Genomic DNA, 17,617 nt, shown 5'->3' on the forward strand with positions numbered 1-17,617 from the left:
TTTTTTGGTTACATTTCAATTATTTTTATCTTCGGTTGTTTGTTTCTTGTAGTTATTTTGTTTTGAGTTGCCATTTGTCGATATAGGAATATGTTTTTGAAGGGTTACATTTCAATTATTTTTATATGTATTTTTAGATCATCTATATTTATGGACAGGTTAAGTAATGGTTTATGGACAACTTTCACAAAAATATTTAGGAGAAATGATTTTGAGTTACCATATATTGAATATGTTTTTTGGGTTACCTTTCAATTATTTTATTTGTTGTTGTTTGTTTATCGTAGTTATTTGTTTTGAGTTACCAATTGTGAATATAGGAATCTATTTTTCTGGGGTTACATTTTAATTATTTTACCTGTATTTTCAGATAATCTATATTTATGGACTGGTTAAGTAATGGTTTATGGATATTTTATACAAAAATAATTGAAATATAGAATTGTTAGGAGAATTAGTTGTGAGTTACCATATATTGAATATGTTTTTCGGCTACATTTTAATTATTTTTATATGCTATTGTTTATTTGTTGTAGTCAGTTGTTTTGAGTTACCATTTGTCAATATAGGACTATGTTTTTGTGGAGTTGCATTTCAATTATTTTTATCTATATTTTCAGATCATCTATATTTATAGACAGGTTAAGTAATGCTTTATGGAAAGCTTTACAAAAATAATTGAAACATAGAATGATGTTAGGAGAACGGGTTTTGAGTTACCATATATTGAATATGTATTTTGGGCTACATTTAATTATTTTTATTTGTTGTTGTAGTTATTTGTATGGAGTTACCATTTATCAATATAGGAATATGTTTTCTTTGGGGTTACATTTCAATTATTTTTGTCTATATTTTCACATCATCTATATATATATATATATATATATATATATATATATATAGATAAGAAACTTGTAGTATTTTCATAGAAATGGGCCAGGTTCCTTACAAAATTCAGATTTGTTCTTTTTGTAACTTCCATCAAATTATATTGGATAGGGACCTTCTTGCTACCACTATTATTTACATATGTTCTCATGACAAAATTATAACTATATATTCTCCAAAAAAACACCACTATATTCTATACATCAATATTGCATATATGTAAATTAAGACGAATTCAATGAGTTGCTACCAGGCTCAGCTTCTTCACCTGCAAGAACGTCCACATAAGTGGTTAGTTCCTTCGCATCATTCTCTTCTTCTTCCAAAACCCGCGCAACAAAAACAACCTCAGCATTAGCAACGATGATGGCCGTTGAATCCCCAACTTCGAAGAATTTCTTTAAGACCCCCACCGTTGTTGTTTCCACCTTAATGTCGATGTTGTCAACCTTCTATTGAACACTCAATACATCTATGCACATGCATTTTGGATTAATTCCAAGTCTTTGCCCAAACCAGATAATTGGGCGTAAATTACAACCATATTTTCATTCAACAATATCCTTTACTACTTGTTTATAGGAGCTCTCCACCAAATTATTAACACTTCCATGCCCTGTGCCATGACCAAACCTCGAGTTGCCAAGCCCTGAACCTCCCCCACTTCCATTTCGTGCATAGGACATCTTTGCAGCTATATGCCTTTGAACAATGAAAATATTTTGATTAATTGACTGAAGCCAACTGAAATATATAACAACCTGATCAATCCCAACATTCCTCTCGATCTTGTCCTTGATAAATGCGTGACAATGCAGAGTCTTGCCAATGCCTTTTCCTTCCATATTTTCCACCACCAGAACCCAAGAGCGTAATACGATGGTTCCTTCATCCCTAAGAGAAGTAGTTATATTAAAAATTCCGATGAGTAACCGATGCTTCAACACCCACCTGTCAGCGTACATTATTTGCCTTCCGACGGCACCGCACTCGTGCATTAACTCACCACCTACTGACCTTGCAACCAAGACACTGCGAAGGTACCTCAGAGAGTTGGCCTTGTTAACTACCATCTTGCATAGGCACCTCGAGGAGATGGCCTTCTTAACTACTGTCTTAATACTCTGACGACCCCTACCACCACAATACAATGTTGTCTTGATGCATCCATTCAAAGGATGTGACATGAAGAATTATGTTGGTTTATACAAATTCAACCTTGTTCTAATAACACCCCCACGTTGGCCTAACCATTTTCTAGATGGTTATTGGCACGCAACACGTGGAATAGATGAACTTTTTCAATTTTTATTATAACAAATATGTAATCCGTACCATGATTGAGGAGGTTTCATCTTCTAGGAGAGTGACATTCTTGAGAAGATTAATACATTTTTGGATGATCATCATGGAATCGCCAACTATATACAAAGTTTTGATACCAATATCCAAAATTATTTTGAATCATTTCCAGAGTGAAAGGGATTCTGCCTGATTATTGGTCGTAATGCCTGATTATGAAGGGTAATCTTTCCCTTGTCGCCTTATCTTCCAAAAGATCCATTATCCAAGATTTTGTCTTAATTTCATAAACGAGAGTAAAATTCTTGTTCAACCAAAATATGCCTAGTCCTCCTAAGGCTCCTCTTAAGGAATGCTATCTCTCCAGAATTTCCTAGCTTCTTTCATAATTTCCACTTCTTCTAACTTTGTTTCTTGAAGAAATACTATTGATGGGCATTCTTGTTTTATTATGTCTCTGACTGCTAGGATTTTAGCAGGGTTTCCTAGCCCCCTTATGTTCCAAGATATTAGTTTCATAATTTGTGGGTGGAGGGGGAACGAGCATTGTCCTTTCCTTCTTTATTCAATTTTTTTCCTTTCAAAATTTCTGAAATGACTATTTGATTCCCCAACTTTTTGTTTAGTTCTGCTTCCCTTTCTCTCTATGTCCTTTTATTTGGTCTTCCAGCTTTCTTGTTGGAATCAGTTTCCTGGCTGCTGCACTCTTCAACCCAGGATAGAGTTTGGGATAAATTCCAAGTGAAAACACAATCCATACCTTTTTGCAGGCTACTTGGAGGTGCTTCAGTGACAGGTGCAAACTTTGGTGGGGTAACTTCAACCCCATCCCCCTTCAGACTATTTTCTGCTACTAGTTCTCCTTCTTCTCTTTCTTGTGTCTCCTCCATGATTGTCTGAGGTGGTGCCTCCATCTCCATATCTCCATCACTCAGCACTTTGAACGGGTTCGAAGAGGACGAAACCATATTGGTGACCGACATGCTACGAGGTTTTAACATCGAGCCTTTACCTTTCGGGGCTTTCTTAGGTTTTTGCCACTGCTCCTCCTGTGCAATTGGAACATCCAGACTTTTATCATTCCCAATTTTGGTGCAGTCTCTAGCAAAGTGGCCATAGTCATGACAATGTCTGCATTTGAATGGAATTTCTTCATAGTATAAGAATTTTTTGTGCTTCCATTCTCCCAAGTTTAGATTGATTTCAGATGGAAGTCCCTTTCCAAGTCAACTTCCACAAATTTTAGCACAGGAAAATTAGGATCCTTTTGGCTCATACTTATCCAAGTATTTCCCTACTCCATTACCAATAACCCGAAGGCAATCGTCGCTCCAATAGAATATAGGGAGATGAAGGAGCTTGACCCAGACTCGAATGGGAGTAGGGATGTCCTCATCAGGATTAAAATCCAGGGTCCTGGGCCACAGTACAAAAATGCAAGCTGAGGCCATGGATTTATTGCAAGGCCTTAAGCATTTACAGGTTCTTGGTATTGAGAAAGCCAGTATTCTTGGTGACTCCCAATCCTTGATTCAAATTCTTGTCGATAACACATCCCCGAGGGACTTTCGGCTAGCAAGAGTCGTTGCCAGAATAAGGAAGCTAGTTGGTTCCTTTCTTCAAGTGAATATTTTCCACATTCTTCTATAGAATACTAAGGAAGCGGATGCGGAAGCGAACAAAGTAGTCCTCCTTCCTGCAGGCACCTGGATTAGAGACAAGGTCGAAGATTGGGATCCAATCCCTTAATTATAGATGTATAGATATATATCTATATATATATATATATATATATCTATATATATATATATATATCTATATATATATATATATAGACATAAGAATATGCTTGTTGTACTACGAAACAACCCCCCGATTTATAACAAACAATAGCTAGGCTTAGAATTTTAAATGGGGACCCTTTTAAATTTTTAGGCTTAGGACAATAAAACCCTAACTTTAAGAAAATTCCTAGTGAAACCTGCAAAACTAAATAAGGATGAAATCCATATCATAGATCGTAAATCACACTTTTCCACATGACCATGTTAAAAAACCTTTATAAAAGTGCGGTATGTGATTAGGTCTCCCGTTGCGATAACATCACCTTGTCATTTCGTAATCGCATTTCACACTTCACATAGTTCGTGAGAAACTTGACCAAGCCATTAGAAAAACCACAAACGATTTGCAAAATGCGATATTGTGATCTTCACAACCACATTTCACTTAATACATCCAATAACGCTATACTATATCCCTTTTAAGACTGTGATGTGCGATTAAGTCTGGTAAAATGTGTGAAAAAATTATACTTTAAATGCTAAAACAAATGAGTTGACAGGTTATTAAATATTTAGCGGCCCGAGGAAGGATAATCATTTTCTTGGTTATGGGTAGTTATAATCAAGTATCTCATTCAGACCTTTCTCATGATCCAAAGTCATTTCATAGAAGCTTTCAATCTTAATTACTAGATATCGTTTGCACTGATATATCTTGTCTATCTTAGGAAAGAGACAAAAGACATGTCCCTAAGAAAGGTGATGCAGAAACAGAGAAAACAGACCATTTTTGAAGTTGAGTTTACTGAGATGGCTCCTATCTTTGTCGATATAGTTTGTGATGTTGTCGGAGGTGCAACAAATTGGGAAGTAATTTGAAATAGGTTGGAGGATGAGCGTCCTAAAATCACTGTTACGAGAGCAGCAATTGATTCAAAACGACCTTCAAAATTCAATGTAGAGATGCTTCCTGTCATTCCTTCATAGGATAAGAGCAAGGGCTAAAATCCTACCCCATATAGGCATGATCAGGTGGGTGATTGAAAACATTATCATTGAAGATAGGAAGTTCAAGAATTCAAACATGGGTCTTATAAGGTTGTTCAGAGTAGAGGATCTGAAGAAGATGTACCACATACCTGATCCCCAAGATATCTACGACAACACATTTATGGCTAACTTCGCAAAGAAGAATCCAGACCCCTTCAAGCTAATTCAGGGTTGGAGGGTGTTAGAAAACAAATTCAACTATGAAAAATTAGGTATGTATGTTATAGCCTCTTTGTAAAACCCCCACGACTATGCAACAACCATGTTATGTAGATTGTATGGGCTACCCAATAATACTAAGTTTTCAATAGAATGGATTCCTCTGATTGATGCTTGTGTTAATTCCCATATCATGAATTGGAATTCCATTTCTATAAAGAGTATTTCTACCAAAAGATGTAACATATTACTCCCCATATGACTACTAGCGACCACCTAACAGACAAGGCAATTGACCAGAGAACGAAGTTTAATGATTTAAACACTAGAATCTGTGAGTTCATTGAGTGGCAGGAAACATAAGTTGGAAAGAAGTCTAATCTACTCGAGATTGAAGAAACTCATAAAGACATTCTGTTTACAGATTGGGATGCTAGAATCAAACAGGCTAAGCTAGTAGTCGCAAGGGTAGCTGGAGTATCAAAGAACATTGTCAAAGTATTGAACCACATCCTGTTCAACACCAATATCATCAAGGAAGGCAATAGGAAAGAAATGGCTGATTTAACTACTCTGTATAAAGACTGGCAAGAAAAGGCGAGGATTCAGAGAGAGGCAATTGTGAAACTAGCCACGACCAACTGGGAGTCATATTGGCAGTATTTGGTTAAGCCACATAGCCAGATTATGACTCTCAACTATTCCCTTCACACGACTCAAAAGATGTTGCCACCGCTCACCAATGCGATCTTCACCAGACAACTTAGGATTTCGGACCACCTCCTCAAATTCAATCGATGACCGATATTTGCGATTTAAACGACAAGATGGCAGACACCAAGTCATCCTCTTAGCTTTGTTTATTTAGCCTCTCTTTATTTTTGGAGTTAGTTACCTAGTTAGGAGGAAGGTTGTTTGAAACCTCCTCAAATTTTGTATAATCTATTTTTTCACATTTAGTTAGAGTAGCATTTATACCCTTTTCATGCATTTAGAGAAGGGTCCAGAATTTTATCAAAAACATTTGCAAAGAATGCATTATTGTAAGTTTGTGAATTCCTTGGTGACATGATGGAACATGATCGTTTCTTTTAGATATCGTGTATGATTGATTCTGTTTACCTTTAATTAGTGTCAAAACTTTACTTTCATGGATTATATGTGATATTTATTATTTTTGTTAAGCATTAATTGCACTCTTGTATGATGCCTAGCCGAGGTTGTGATTTTCATATATAACTCATCATATATGCGATATATTTTATAAATTCCTTTGACTAACTATTTAGTCAAAATAATTATCTTTTACGTTATCATCTCTATTTAGTTGTGTTCAATCTTTATTATCACATGCTAAATAGATATCCTTGTAGATCACATATCACACAAGAACACCCAGGTTTATATTAGAATAAGTTAGTTAGAGAAATTGCATTGTAGAATAGGTCACTTAGATTATCATTATTCTATTGAAAAGCACTCATAAATGGAAAAGGAGCTGTCTTAAGGTCCGGATTGGGTGGTTATCCCCCATGTTTCGGCAACAGAATTCTGAGGCCACAACATTTTGCTGCTAGAAGGAGGGCATTCAACCATGAATGGTAGATGAAGCTAAAAATCATTTGAAAAACATTCAAAAGAGTCAAAACCCCTCCACCATTTCTACCCATTCTCAAACTCGTTTAGAATCTCCCGATCAGAAGTCTGAAGTAGTAGAAACATCTCCCTCGTCCCTTGAAGTAGTAAGGTGACCACCTTCCCCAAATTACACTCTTGAGTCTAACGAAGTTCATTATTTGATACAACAATTATAATACATATCCATTTCTGCAGAGAAACCATAGAGACCCGAAATATCTGAAGAGAGTGTTACCTCCTTATTACAACAAACTGGTGTATTGACTAGACTGCAAAGTGAGAGACTTGGGGTTACCCCTTTCGAGTTCCCCATTCCTCCACGACATAAGAAATTCACTTCATCAACATATGAATCAGATACTAGCGAGATCACATCACCTTTCCATCCATTTACTCCTCCATCCACTTCTATCCAGTCCACAACTTATCAAACATCCACTTCTCCAATTAGTACTACAATTATTAGTACTAATCTAGTAATAAGTTCTTTGCCATCTATACCTACTTCTGGACCGACCTTCCATTTTCCTAGTCCCCAACTCAAGCTATGGCCAATCAACGTTGGACAAATCTTGGTGCTGTCCTAGTTGCAAATCCAAATGCACTCCTAGTAAACCTAGAAAAATGGTTGCCTAAGTATAATCCTGACGATGCTCTCCTGGTCGAAGAACATCTAAATAATTTTATGTTAGCCATGAATATCAATGGGGTTGCACATGAAGATGTTGTAATAAGACTGTTTCCTTATACTTTCCAAGGATCTGCTGGGTCTTTGTATTTTTCCCTTCCAACAAGTTCAATTAGAGACGAGGATACTTTTCAAGAAGTGTTTCTTGCAAAATTTTGTGATGATAGGACCATAGCATCCTTGATCAATGATCTTTCTAATTTGAAAGCTAATCCAGATGAAAATATCAAAGATTTCAACTCCAGATTTAACAAATTGCTAAACAAAATCCTTGCTGCCTTTAAAACTGTTGTAGATGTACAAATAGAACGATATATATCATCTCTGCCTTCTAATATTGCAATTTTTTTAGATAGAGCCAATAAGGCTACCCTTGTAGAAAACATGAAAGAAGCCCTGTCTGTAGAAAGAAGAATGATAGCTTTGGAAAAAAGATCACAAACAGATGAAAGGAAGACCAAAAAAGTGACATTTAAGGATGACTCTAAGAAGAAGGCTTCAAAAGACCCTTTCAATCTTGAGGGCCTTTAGAAAGTGTTAAAGACAATGTCCAACGAAATGGTTGAAATTAAAATCAAGTTGCAGAATCCTCTGCTCCTAAGAAACCTTTTCGATCATTCAAAAGGAACCCTTCTTCTACATTACAACCCCCAAACACCATTTCAAATGTTGAATCTAACCAAGAAGCAGAATAAGATTTGCCAAATGAAGAGGCAGCCGAAACGGATGAAGAAATTGAACTAAACGTGATGTGGGATTTTATTCTCCCAACTGAAGAAGAGGCACAAGCAATGCTAGTGACTACAATAAGTAAAAACTATCCTGACATGTCTATCACAAATCACAAGCAGAAAGTTGATACTCCTGCAAAGGGGAAAACAATAGCTAAGAAATCTAAGACTATCCAAACTAATCCTATCCCTACAGATTCTCCAAATGCCTCAAAAACATTGGTAATTTTAGACATGGTCGAATACAATATAGTGGAAGACATGAAGAAGACTAGAGATAACATCTCGCTGCATGAGCTCACTAAACTCAAACAGTAGCAGAAGATTTTATTAAGGGAATTGAAAGCAGTTCCAGTATCCCCTCTACCATCTACTATAGTTACTCAAGCTACCTACAATATGGGAAAACCTCCCTCATCCTCAAACAAGGTAGATCCCTCAGATCTTGTTCTGATTGGTGATAGGTATATTTCTCATGTTCCTCCGTTTCTACTCACGTAAGAAATTTTCAATAGGAAAGTTCACAACTGTCTTGTTGATTCAAGAGCCTCCTCAAATATAATGCCAAGGGCTGTGTGTACCAAATTGAACATTACACCTCAAAAATATGTTGTGCACATAGTTCAGCTAGATAGAACAAAAGTTGAGGTGCTTAGAGAGATAACATTAGTTTCAATTAGGATTTCCTCTAATCCAAAAGTTTCCTAAATAATTGATATTCTGGTAGCCGATATCCCTGAATTTTATGGTTTAATTCTCAGTATGGATTGGTATGAAAAGATGCACGGTTATTTCACAACTGATTGGTCTCACATGTGGTTGCCACACAATGGTAAACCTAACCAAATCAGGGTAGACCGAGAGAAATTCATGACATATGCGGTCAACGACCTCGAGGGAAGCAACAAACCTATTGCTTTCACTAATAATATCATTGGAAATTACTCATCCGAGTCCTCTTTAGGATCCTTTAATGCTCAAAGGTCTCCCTTTTTAGATAACACCGTAGTCTCTCAAATAGAAATTTTTTCACAAACGGATCCTTCCAAATGTCTAAATTTAGTAGATAAAGTTTATAATAACTCTCTGTTCTGGACTCTCTATTTTGACAGCTCTAAATAAGAAGATGGTGCAGGTGCATGATGCATTTTGATTAGTACACAAGGGGAGAAAAACATGCTAGCCTGCAGACTTGAATTCCAGTGCACTAACAATGCCGCTGAATATGAAGCACTAATCCAAAAAATGTATAAAGCCATCGGTCTTAATGTCAAGTACCTGCAAGTCTACAGTGATTCAGAGATAATTGTGAAACATGTGAGAAATACAGTTCATTGTGTCTTTAGGCACCTTAAACACTATCAATCTTTAGCTCAGAAATTGACTTCTCATTTTTCTACTTTCAACATATCTTCAGTCCCTAGATTACAAAACGCAAGTGCGTACTTACTTGCTAATGTGGCATCCAGGCTTATACCCTCAGAAGATTTTAGTTGAGACATATTTTCAATAGAATTAATATTTAGGCCATTAATTCCCGACAATGTAACAAATTGGAGAGTATTCAACAACGATGTGGATATAGTTAATAGCACAAACTGATTCATCTCCCCAGTAGTGAAGGGGAAGTTGAGGTAACTGAACCCAAATAGGAACAACAGTGGGTATGTCCAACTCTAGATCAAAGTCCGGAGTCCATTTGTTGAGATATAATTCTCTTGAATCCATGAAATAAGGCCCATTTCGGAAAATTAAGTCTTTATCTTCTTTTGTTTTAAAATGAAAAGTGAAATACCCTTTCCCACAAAATCTAATGGAGATTTTCCCTTGAGTTTTATCTGACCAGTTCCTTTCCACCCATATTTGCACTATTTTTGGAGATGGCCAAAGCCTAGTAAATTGCCCAATGAGACCTTGTTCTGCTAAAGCAAGGGCCGCCATGTGAGGTAAGGTTGGAGGTAAGATTAATTCCTGTAAACCATCAAGTTTTTTCATGAATTTGGAGACTGTAGGGCGAGGTCTTTGAGGCTGTAATGAGATGACCAAGGCAGAGAAAGCCTGCCGAAGAGAGGCCTCCTCCGGTGGAGCCTCTAGAGGGGCCATGCCAAGGGCTGAGGGCTGAAGTAGAAAGCGCAGTCAGAGGAAACCTAGCAGGCCGTGTGCGGGGGATATAAGACCATTTAGAAAAAAACAATATTATGTTATGACACTATAGACTCTGATAATAATTATTATTCATTTTACGAACAAACTCTTATCCTTATAGAATATGAGGGTTTTATTATCAGTCCAAAAAAGAATCTTTAACCTAGTAAGGCTTTTTGCAGATCAACATCTTAAAAACTCTATCATTATCACCCAAAACTCTCAAAAGAGCCAATGATCCATCCCATCTGTTAAAATTTTCCTTTTTTAGAATATAATTCTAAAATATAAAAAAAAATTTAAAAGATAAAAAGTATCATTACGAGCTTGTTTTCCACGTTCATAGGGAAGTGATTAAATTGATATTACCAATACTGCATACCAAATATGGTATTAGCTAATGGTCCCCTCGATCAGAAGACAAGGGGTCTCATCAAGAGCCAGCTTGTTCAGTTTAGTTACAACCAATGAATGACATTGTCATTAGTAGGTTACCACGCCTAGACAATGTCTTTTAAGAAACCAAAAAGAGAAAAATTACATTCAAAAAAGGAAAAAGAGGACAAGGTCGAAGTGAATATCATTTTGAGATTTGAAAATTCATATAGGTGGGACAATGAATCATTGTTGGTTAAAAGATAACCATGTCGAGGATATGAATGCCTGCTGGCAACAAAAGCTCTATCTGTGGTAAATGAGTAAACTACAAAAAACTAATCTGCAAAAGACACCTACTATATTTCTTTAAACTTTATTAGCTGATGCAAGTGCTTATACTTCTATCATTACAAGAGTAAAGTAATTAAGTAAATAAGTTGAGCAAGTAATGATGATTCCATAGACATGTTGTTTACTTTATAACTCATGTAATCATTATTCTTATAACCATAATTACTTTGAAAGTTTTTAGAAATTTTAGAAAACTACTCAGTGATAATTGGTTCTCCCAAGTGAATCACCAATTGTTGTACTACGAAACAACCCCCCCATTTACAACAAACAATAGCTAGGATTAGAATTGTAAATGGGGACCCTTTTAAATTTTTAGGCTTAGGATAATAAAACCCTAATTCTAAGAAATTTCCTAGCCAAACCTTGCAAAACTAACTAAGGATGAAATCCATATCACAGATCGTAAATCACACTTTTCCACATGACCATGTTAAAAAAGCTTTACAAAAGTGCGATATGTGATTAGGTTTCCTGGTGCGATAAAATCACCTTGTCATTTCACACTCGCATAGTTTGTGAGAAACTTGACCAAGCCATTAGAACAACCACAAACAATTTGTGAAATGCGATATTGCAATCTCCGCAATCGCATTATGCTTAATACATCTGGTAACACTATACTGTATCCCTTTTAAGATGGCGATGTGCGATTAAGTCCGGTAAAGTGTGTGGAATAATTATCTTTTAAATGCTAAAACAAATGAGTTGATAGGTTATTAAATATTTAGTGGCCTGAGGAAGGATAATCATTTTCTTGGTTATGGGTAGTTATAATCGAGTATCTCATTAAAACCTTTCTCATGATCCAAAGCCATTTCACATAAGCTTTCAATCTTAATTACTATATATCCTCTGTGCTGATATATTTTGTCTATCTCAAGAAAGCGACAAAAGACATGTCCCTAAGAAAGGTGATGCAGAAACAGAGCAAACAGACCATTGTTGAAGCTGAGTTTACAGAGATGGCTCCTATATTTGCTGATATAGTTTGTGATGCTGCTCAAGGCGCAACATCTTTGGAAGTAATTTACAATAGGCTGGAGGACGAGCGTCCTAAAATAACAGTTACGAGAGCAACAACTGACTAAAAAAGGCCTTCAGAACTTCAATGTAGAGATGCTTCCTGTTCATTCCTTCATAGGATAGGAGAAAGGGATAAAATCCTCCCCTATACATACATGATCATGCCTCAAATATGCCATACAAGCCCACGTCCGACTGCAACACCTAATCTCATGGCTGGATGCTTGCAAGATAACTCGTGAAGTAGAACGCGCGTTAGCCGCCCAGTCGACTCATCCGAATTTCATAGCCAAGGGTCGCCCCACCCAGGCTCCAAGCACTACCCAAACACTTAAGGTTCAAAAGGTGTCACTAGCGGAAATGGCGGAAAGAAGAAAGCAAGGATTGTGTTACTACTGTGATGAGAAATACTCCCCGGGGCATAAATGAAAGGAACCCAAATTCTTTCAAATTGATGCTACTGATCACAGTTCATCGGAGGAAGCCCCCACCATTTGAGGAACCAGAGGAGGAAGATGAGGACAACCAGCCGGAAAATGCGCTCCCAGCTACACCTAAAGAACCAGTTATCTCGCTTCATGCTTTGGCAGGGATTTCTTCTCCCCAAACTCTCAAAATCAAAGGTTTCATTAAGTATTTCCTTGTAGTAGTCTTGATTGATAGTGGCAGCACACATAACTTTATCCATCAAAGAGTCACTGAAGCGGTGCATTTTTTTGTCAGAGCAGTCTCTAATTTCCAGGTCCAAATTGCTGATGGGGGGATAATGAAATGTGAAGGCTACTATAAAAATGTCAAACTTCAAATGGTGGATTATCAACTAAGGTTTGCCATACACATGGGTGGGTGTGACATTGTCTTGGGTGCTGAATGGCTCCGCACACTCGACCCAATCACAATGGATTTCCAGCAGTTATATATGAGCTTTAAGCAGAATAACCACACACATACCCTCCGCGGACTCCAGGCGGGTGCTCCCTCTATCATCAACTCGCATAGGATGGAAAAATTGTTAAAAAAGGGCCACCATGGAGTTATAGCCCAGTTTAATGCCATCCAGGCCTTCGAACCCACTTCTATTCATATTCATCCTGAGATGAAACAAATCTTAAACAACCATCTGCCGATCTTTGACAAGCCTCATGAGCTTCCACCCTCAAGAGGGAACACTATCATAGCATTACTTTGGTCCTAGAGGCACAACCACCAAATGTGTGCCCATATAGATATCCGTTTGCCCAAAAGAATGAAATTGAAAAAATCATCAAGGAACTCCTCGAAACAGGCGTCATTCGTCCTATCATTAGTCCTTACTCATCGCCTGTGGTCATGGTGCTCAAGAAAGATGGGGAATGGCGTATGTGTCCAGACTTCAGGGCCCTCAAAAAGCTGACGGTCAAAGATAAATTTCCCATCCCGGTTGTTGATGATTTGCTGGATGAACTAAATGGGGCTCAATTCTTTACTAAGCTCGACCTTCGCTCGGGCTATCACCAAATTTGCATCAAAGAAGTAGACATTCCAAAGACTTCTTTCTGAACTCATGAAGGCCATTATGAATTCCTCATCATGCCATTTGGTCTTTGTAATGCCCCATCCACTTTTCATAGCCTCATGAACCACCTGCTCAAACCATATCTCAAAAAGTTTGTCCTTGTTTTCTTTGATGACATCCTCATCTACAACCTCACCTGAGCAACACATCTCCAGCATGTAGATCTGCTCTTGCAACTGCTCTGGAAGCATAAATTATTTGTCAATATGTCTAAGTGCTATTTTGGCATGGAAAAAGTTGAGTATTTGGGCCACATTGTGGGGCGTGAAGGTGTCAGGGTGGACCCCAAAAATATCCAGGCAATGCAGGAGTGGCCTCAACCAAAGGCCTTGAAGAGCTTGAGAGGATTTTTGGGTCTCACAGGCTACTATCACAAATTTGTCCACACTTATGGTCGCATTGCTAGACCCCTCACTCACCTTCTTAATAAAAATTCATTTCTCTGGAATAATGAAGCGTAACAGGCATTTATAGCTCTCAAACATGCCATGTGTTCCACTCCCGTATTAGCACTACCTGACTTCACCAAATCTTTTGTGATTGAATGTGATGCTTTAGGTACGGGTATTGGGGCGGTCTTAATGTAGGAAGGTCGACCCTTGGCCTTCACTAACAAACAACTAAGTGGGACAAATCTGGGACAATCTACCTATGAGAAGGAGATGATGGCCATCTTACATGCAGTGGATACTTGGCAACCATACTTATTGGAGCGGCGTTTCCAAATCTGCACAGACCATCAAAGCCTTAAATATTTTTTGGAGCAACATCTATCCTTGCCACAACAAAATAAATGGCTTGCCAAAATTTTGGGATATGATTATGAGATAATTTACAAGAAAGGGCGTGAAAATGTCGTAGAAGATGCTTTATCACGCCAATTTGAGGAGGAAAGCACCCTGCTCGTAATCTCCCTTCCCATTCCAGAATGGATTAAGAAGGCTCGCAAGGAATGGTTTTCACATCCCTTGCTCTCCCAACTCATTAATAAATTGTAGGCGGATTCGAATTCCACAGCGGGCTACTCTTGGCAGGATGAGATTCTTTGCTACAAGGGCAAAGTAGTGATATCACCAACATCCACCCTCAAAAGTCGCATTTTGGCGGAGTTGCACTCATCTCCCACTACAGGCCATTCAGGCTTTCAGAAGATTTATGCTCGCACTCAACGTTCATTCTTTTGGATAGGCATGAAAAAGGAAATTCTTACTTTTGTAGTTGAGTGTGACGTGTGTCAGTGCCAAAAAGGAGAAACAGTCAAATCCCCAGGCACATTACAGCCATTGGACATCCCAGCCTCAATCTGGATGGAGGTTTCTATGGACTTCGTTACGGGTCTTCCAAATTCAGGCAACAAGTCAGTCATCATGGTGGTTGTGGACAAACTTTCTAAGTATGCTCATTTTTGCGCCCTACCCCATCCTTTTACACCAACTTTGGTGGCTCAATCTTTCATGGACCAGATCTTCAAACTGCATGGCATGCCCACTTCCCTTGTGTCTGATCGTGACCCGATCTTCACCAGTAACTTTTGGCAGGAACTCTTCAGGCTACAAGGTACCCAACTACAACTCAGTACTTCCTATCATCCCCAAACTGATGGTCAAACTGAAGCAGTCAAGAAATGTCTAGAGACCTACCTTAGGTGTTTCACTTCAGAAGAGCAACATCTATGGGTACAGTGGTTACCTCTAGGCGAATGGTGGTATAACACTAACTATCATGCCATCACCAAGATGACTCCATATGAAGCAGTATATGGTCAACTCCCTCCTTCACCTACTTCTTATATCTAGGGATGCTCGAAGGTACAAGCAGTGGATTAAATCCTACAAAATCGCACAAACATGTTGGCCCACCTCAGAGAGAATCTCCATCAAGCTAAAAAACCGCATGAAGGAAGAGGCAGATCAACATCGTTCAGAACGCAAATTTCAAGAAGGGGATAAGGTATTCTTGAGGCTGCAACCATATAAGCAAACAACCCTCAAAGACAAGGGTTGTCAGAAATTATATCCAAAATTCTACGGACCATATCAAGTACTTCATCGCATCGGAGAAGTAACCTACAAGCTAGCTTTGCCACCCACTGCAAAAATCCATCCAGTCTTCCGTGTCTCATGCCTCAAGAAAGTGGTTGGGAACCATTGCCGAATTCAAACCAGTCTACCGGAATTGGATGAAGAAGGTTCAATCTGGCTCCAACCTGAACAGGTTCTTAACACGCGAGAATGGCACCTGTGCGATTGCATGATCAAGGAAGTCCTCGTCAAGTGGAAAGACACCTCTCCAGAAGATGCGACCTAGGAACCAGCCACTGCCCTTCAGCAGTTTCCACAGCTTCAGCCTTGAGGACAAGGCTATTTTTATGGGGGAGGGCATGTTAGGGTCCAACCCTAACCCCCTTATTTATGTAATAGGGTCGAGTCATAGTTATAATTAAGTAAAGAGTCAATAAAGCCCATATTAATAATTGTAAGTGGTTGACCCGCATTTAAGAAGGGACCACAGTTAGTTGCAAATGGGCCATGGTATTAGATAGATGGTATTAATAAGAGCCATGGTACTGACCCATGGTATTGCATGTATGAATCCTATATAAAGGATAAAAACTCCCCTCGAGGAGTGTCGTGTCTTATTTTGTAATTAAGCCCAGCTCTATTGGAGGTTGCCCCCTCGAAGAGGCAAGTGAACATTGCTTTCATTTTTGAATAATAAAATGCATGCTGTTATTTCTTATTGTTATGTGTTCTGGGTATATTTCTTCGCATATTTGGTATTCTGGTATCTTCTCGTAGGTCAAGAGCATAACATATCACATGTCTTATCCTGTGTTACATTAATTCCTATAAACAACGAAAAATATTGAAATTTGTGTTAATTGAATTATATGTAAATGAACAATGTCGAGAAGAACTGTTGAGAGATTGAGAGGGGGTGGTTTCGAAAATGATTAGGAAGTTCCTTATGAATGAAACCCAACTTCTTTGGGCGCATGCTAAAATACCTCTCCCGTGAAAGTTTCAGAATGGATCTCAAAGGTGGTTTCATGTAGTGAAGATGAAATATGTAGGCGGTTTTAGGCAAGGGCATAGTTTGGTTGTGGACACACCACCCTCAATTAAAATGTGATAGGATAGAGTGCCCCCGTGGTGAACTAGGCCCGTGGATGGACGAGCCATTTGGATTGTGTTGCATCCTTGCTGTCCAATGTGAACGCACTTTAAAGCAAACCCCTTTGTTAATTATTGTCAAGCCAGAGGGGTCCTGCAATGACGGTGGACTATTAGATTGGATCGCCTTGCGTTCATGTCATTGGAAACAAATCTACAATTAACGTAGGCAAAGTTGCCCAAAGGGTCATGTCCTGTGGAATTTGTATAGGATTGTGGATCACCTAGTAAGTGCTAAGGCGCTACAAGGAGAGAAAAAGGTTTCGCTGCATCAGTTACTCAATTATGGGAGAGGAGATTATTGCCCAACTCATATTATAATATGCACCAAAATTTGTAGTTATCTTATGGAGTGACATAATAAGTGGACAAAATCAATTTTAAGGTGAATATTTTTTTTAGTTGAGGAAAAAAAGTAATTAACAAGCTTCAATTTAATAAATATATTACTCATGGATGAGAGAGGAGATTATCACTTAATCCACATTCTAATATGCACCCAAATTTATAATTATCTTATGGAGTGACTTAAAAGGTGGACAAAATCAACCTTTAAGATACATGTTTTTTTAGTAGAGGTCAAGTTTTAAGTAACAAAATTCAACTTAGAAATATATTACTGGTTAATGGGAGAGGAGACTATAACTCAATTCATATTCTAATATGCACCTAAATTTATAATTATCTTATGTAGTGACTTAATAAGTGGACAAACTCAACCTTTAAGGTGAACTATTTTTTTTAAT

This window comes from Pinus tabuliformis, chromosome 9 (assembly GCF_031772625.1).
Source record: "Pinus tabuliformis cultivar Carrire ecotype Pingquan chromosome 9, CPIR1, whole genome shotgun sequence".
NCBI lineage: Eukaryota > Viridiplantae > Streptophyta > Pinopsida > Pinales > Pinaceae > Pinus > Pinus tabuliformis.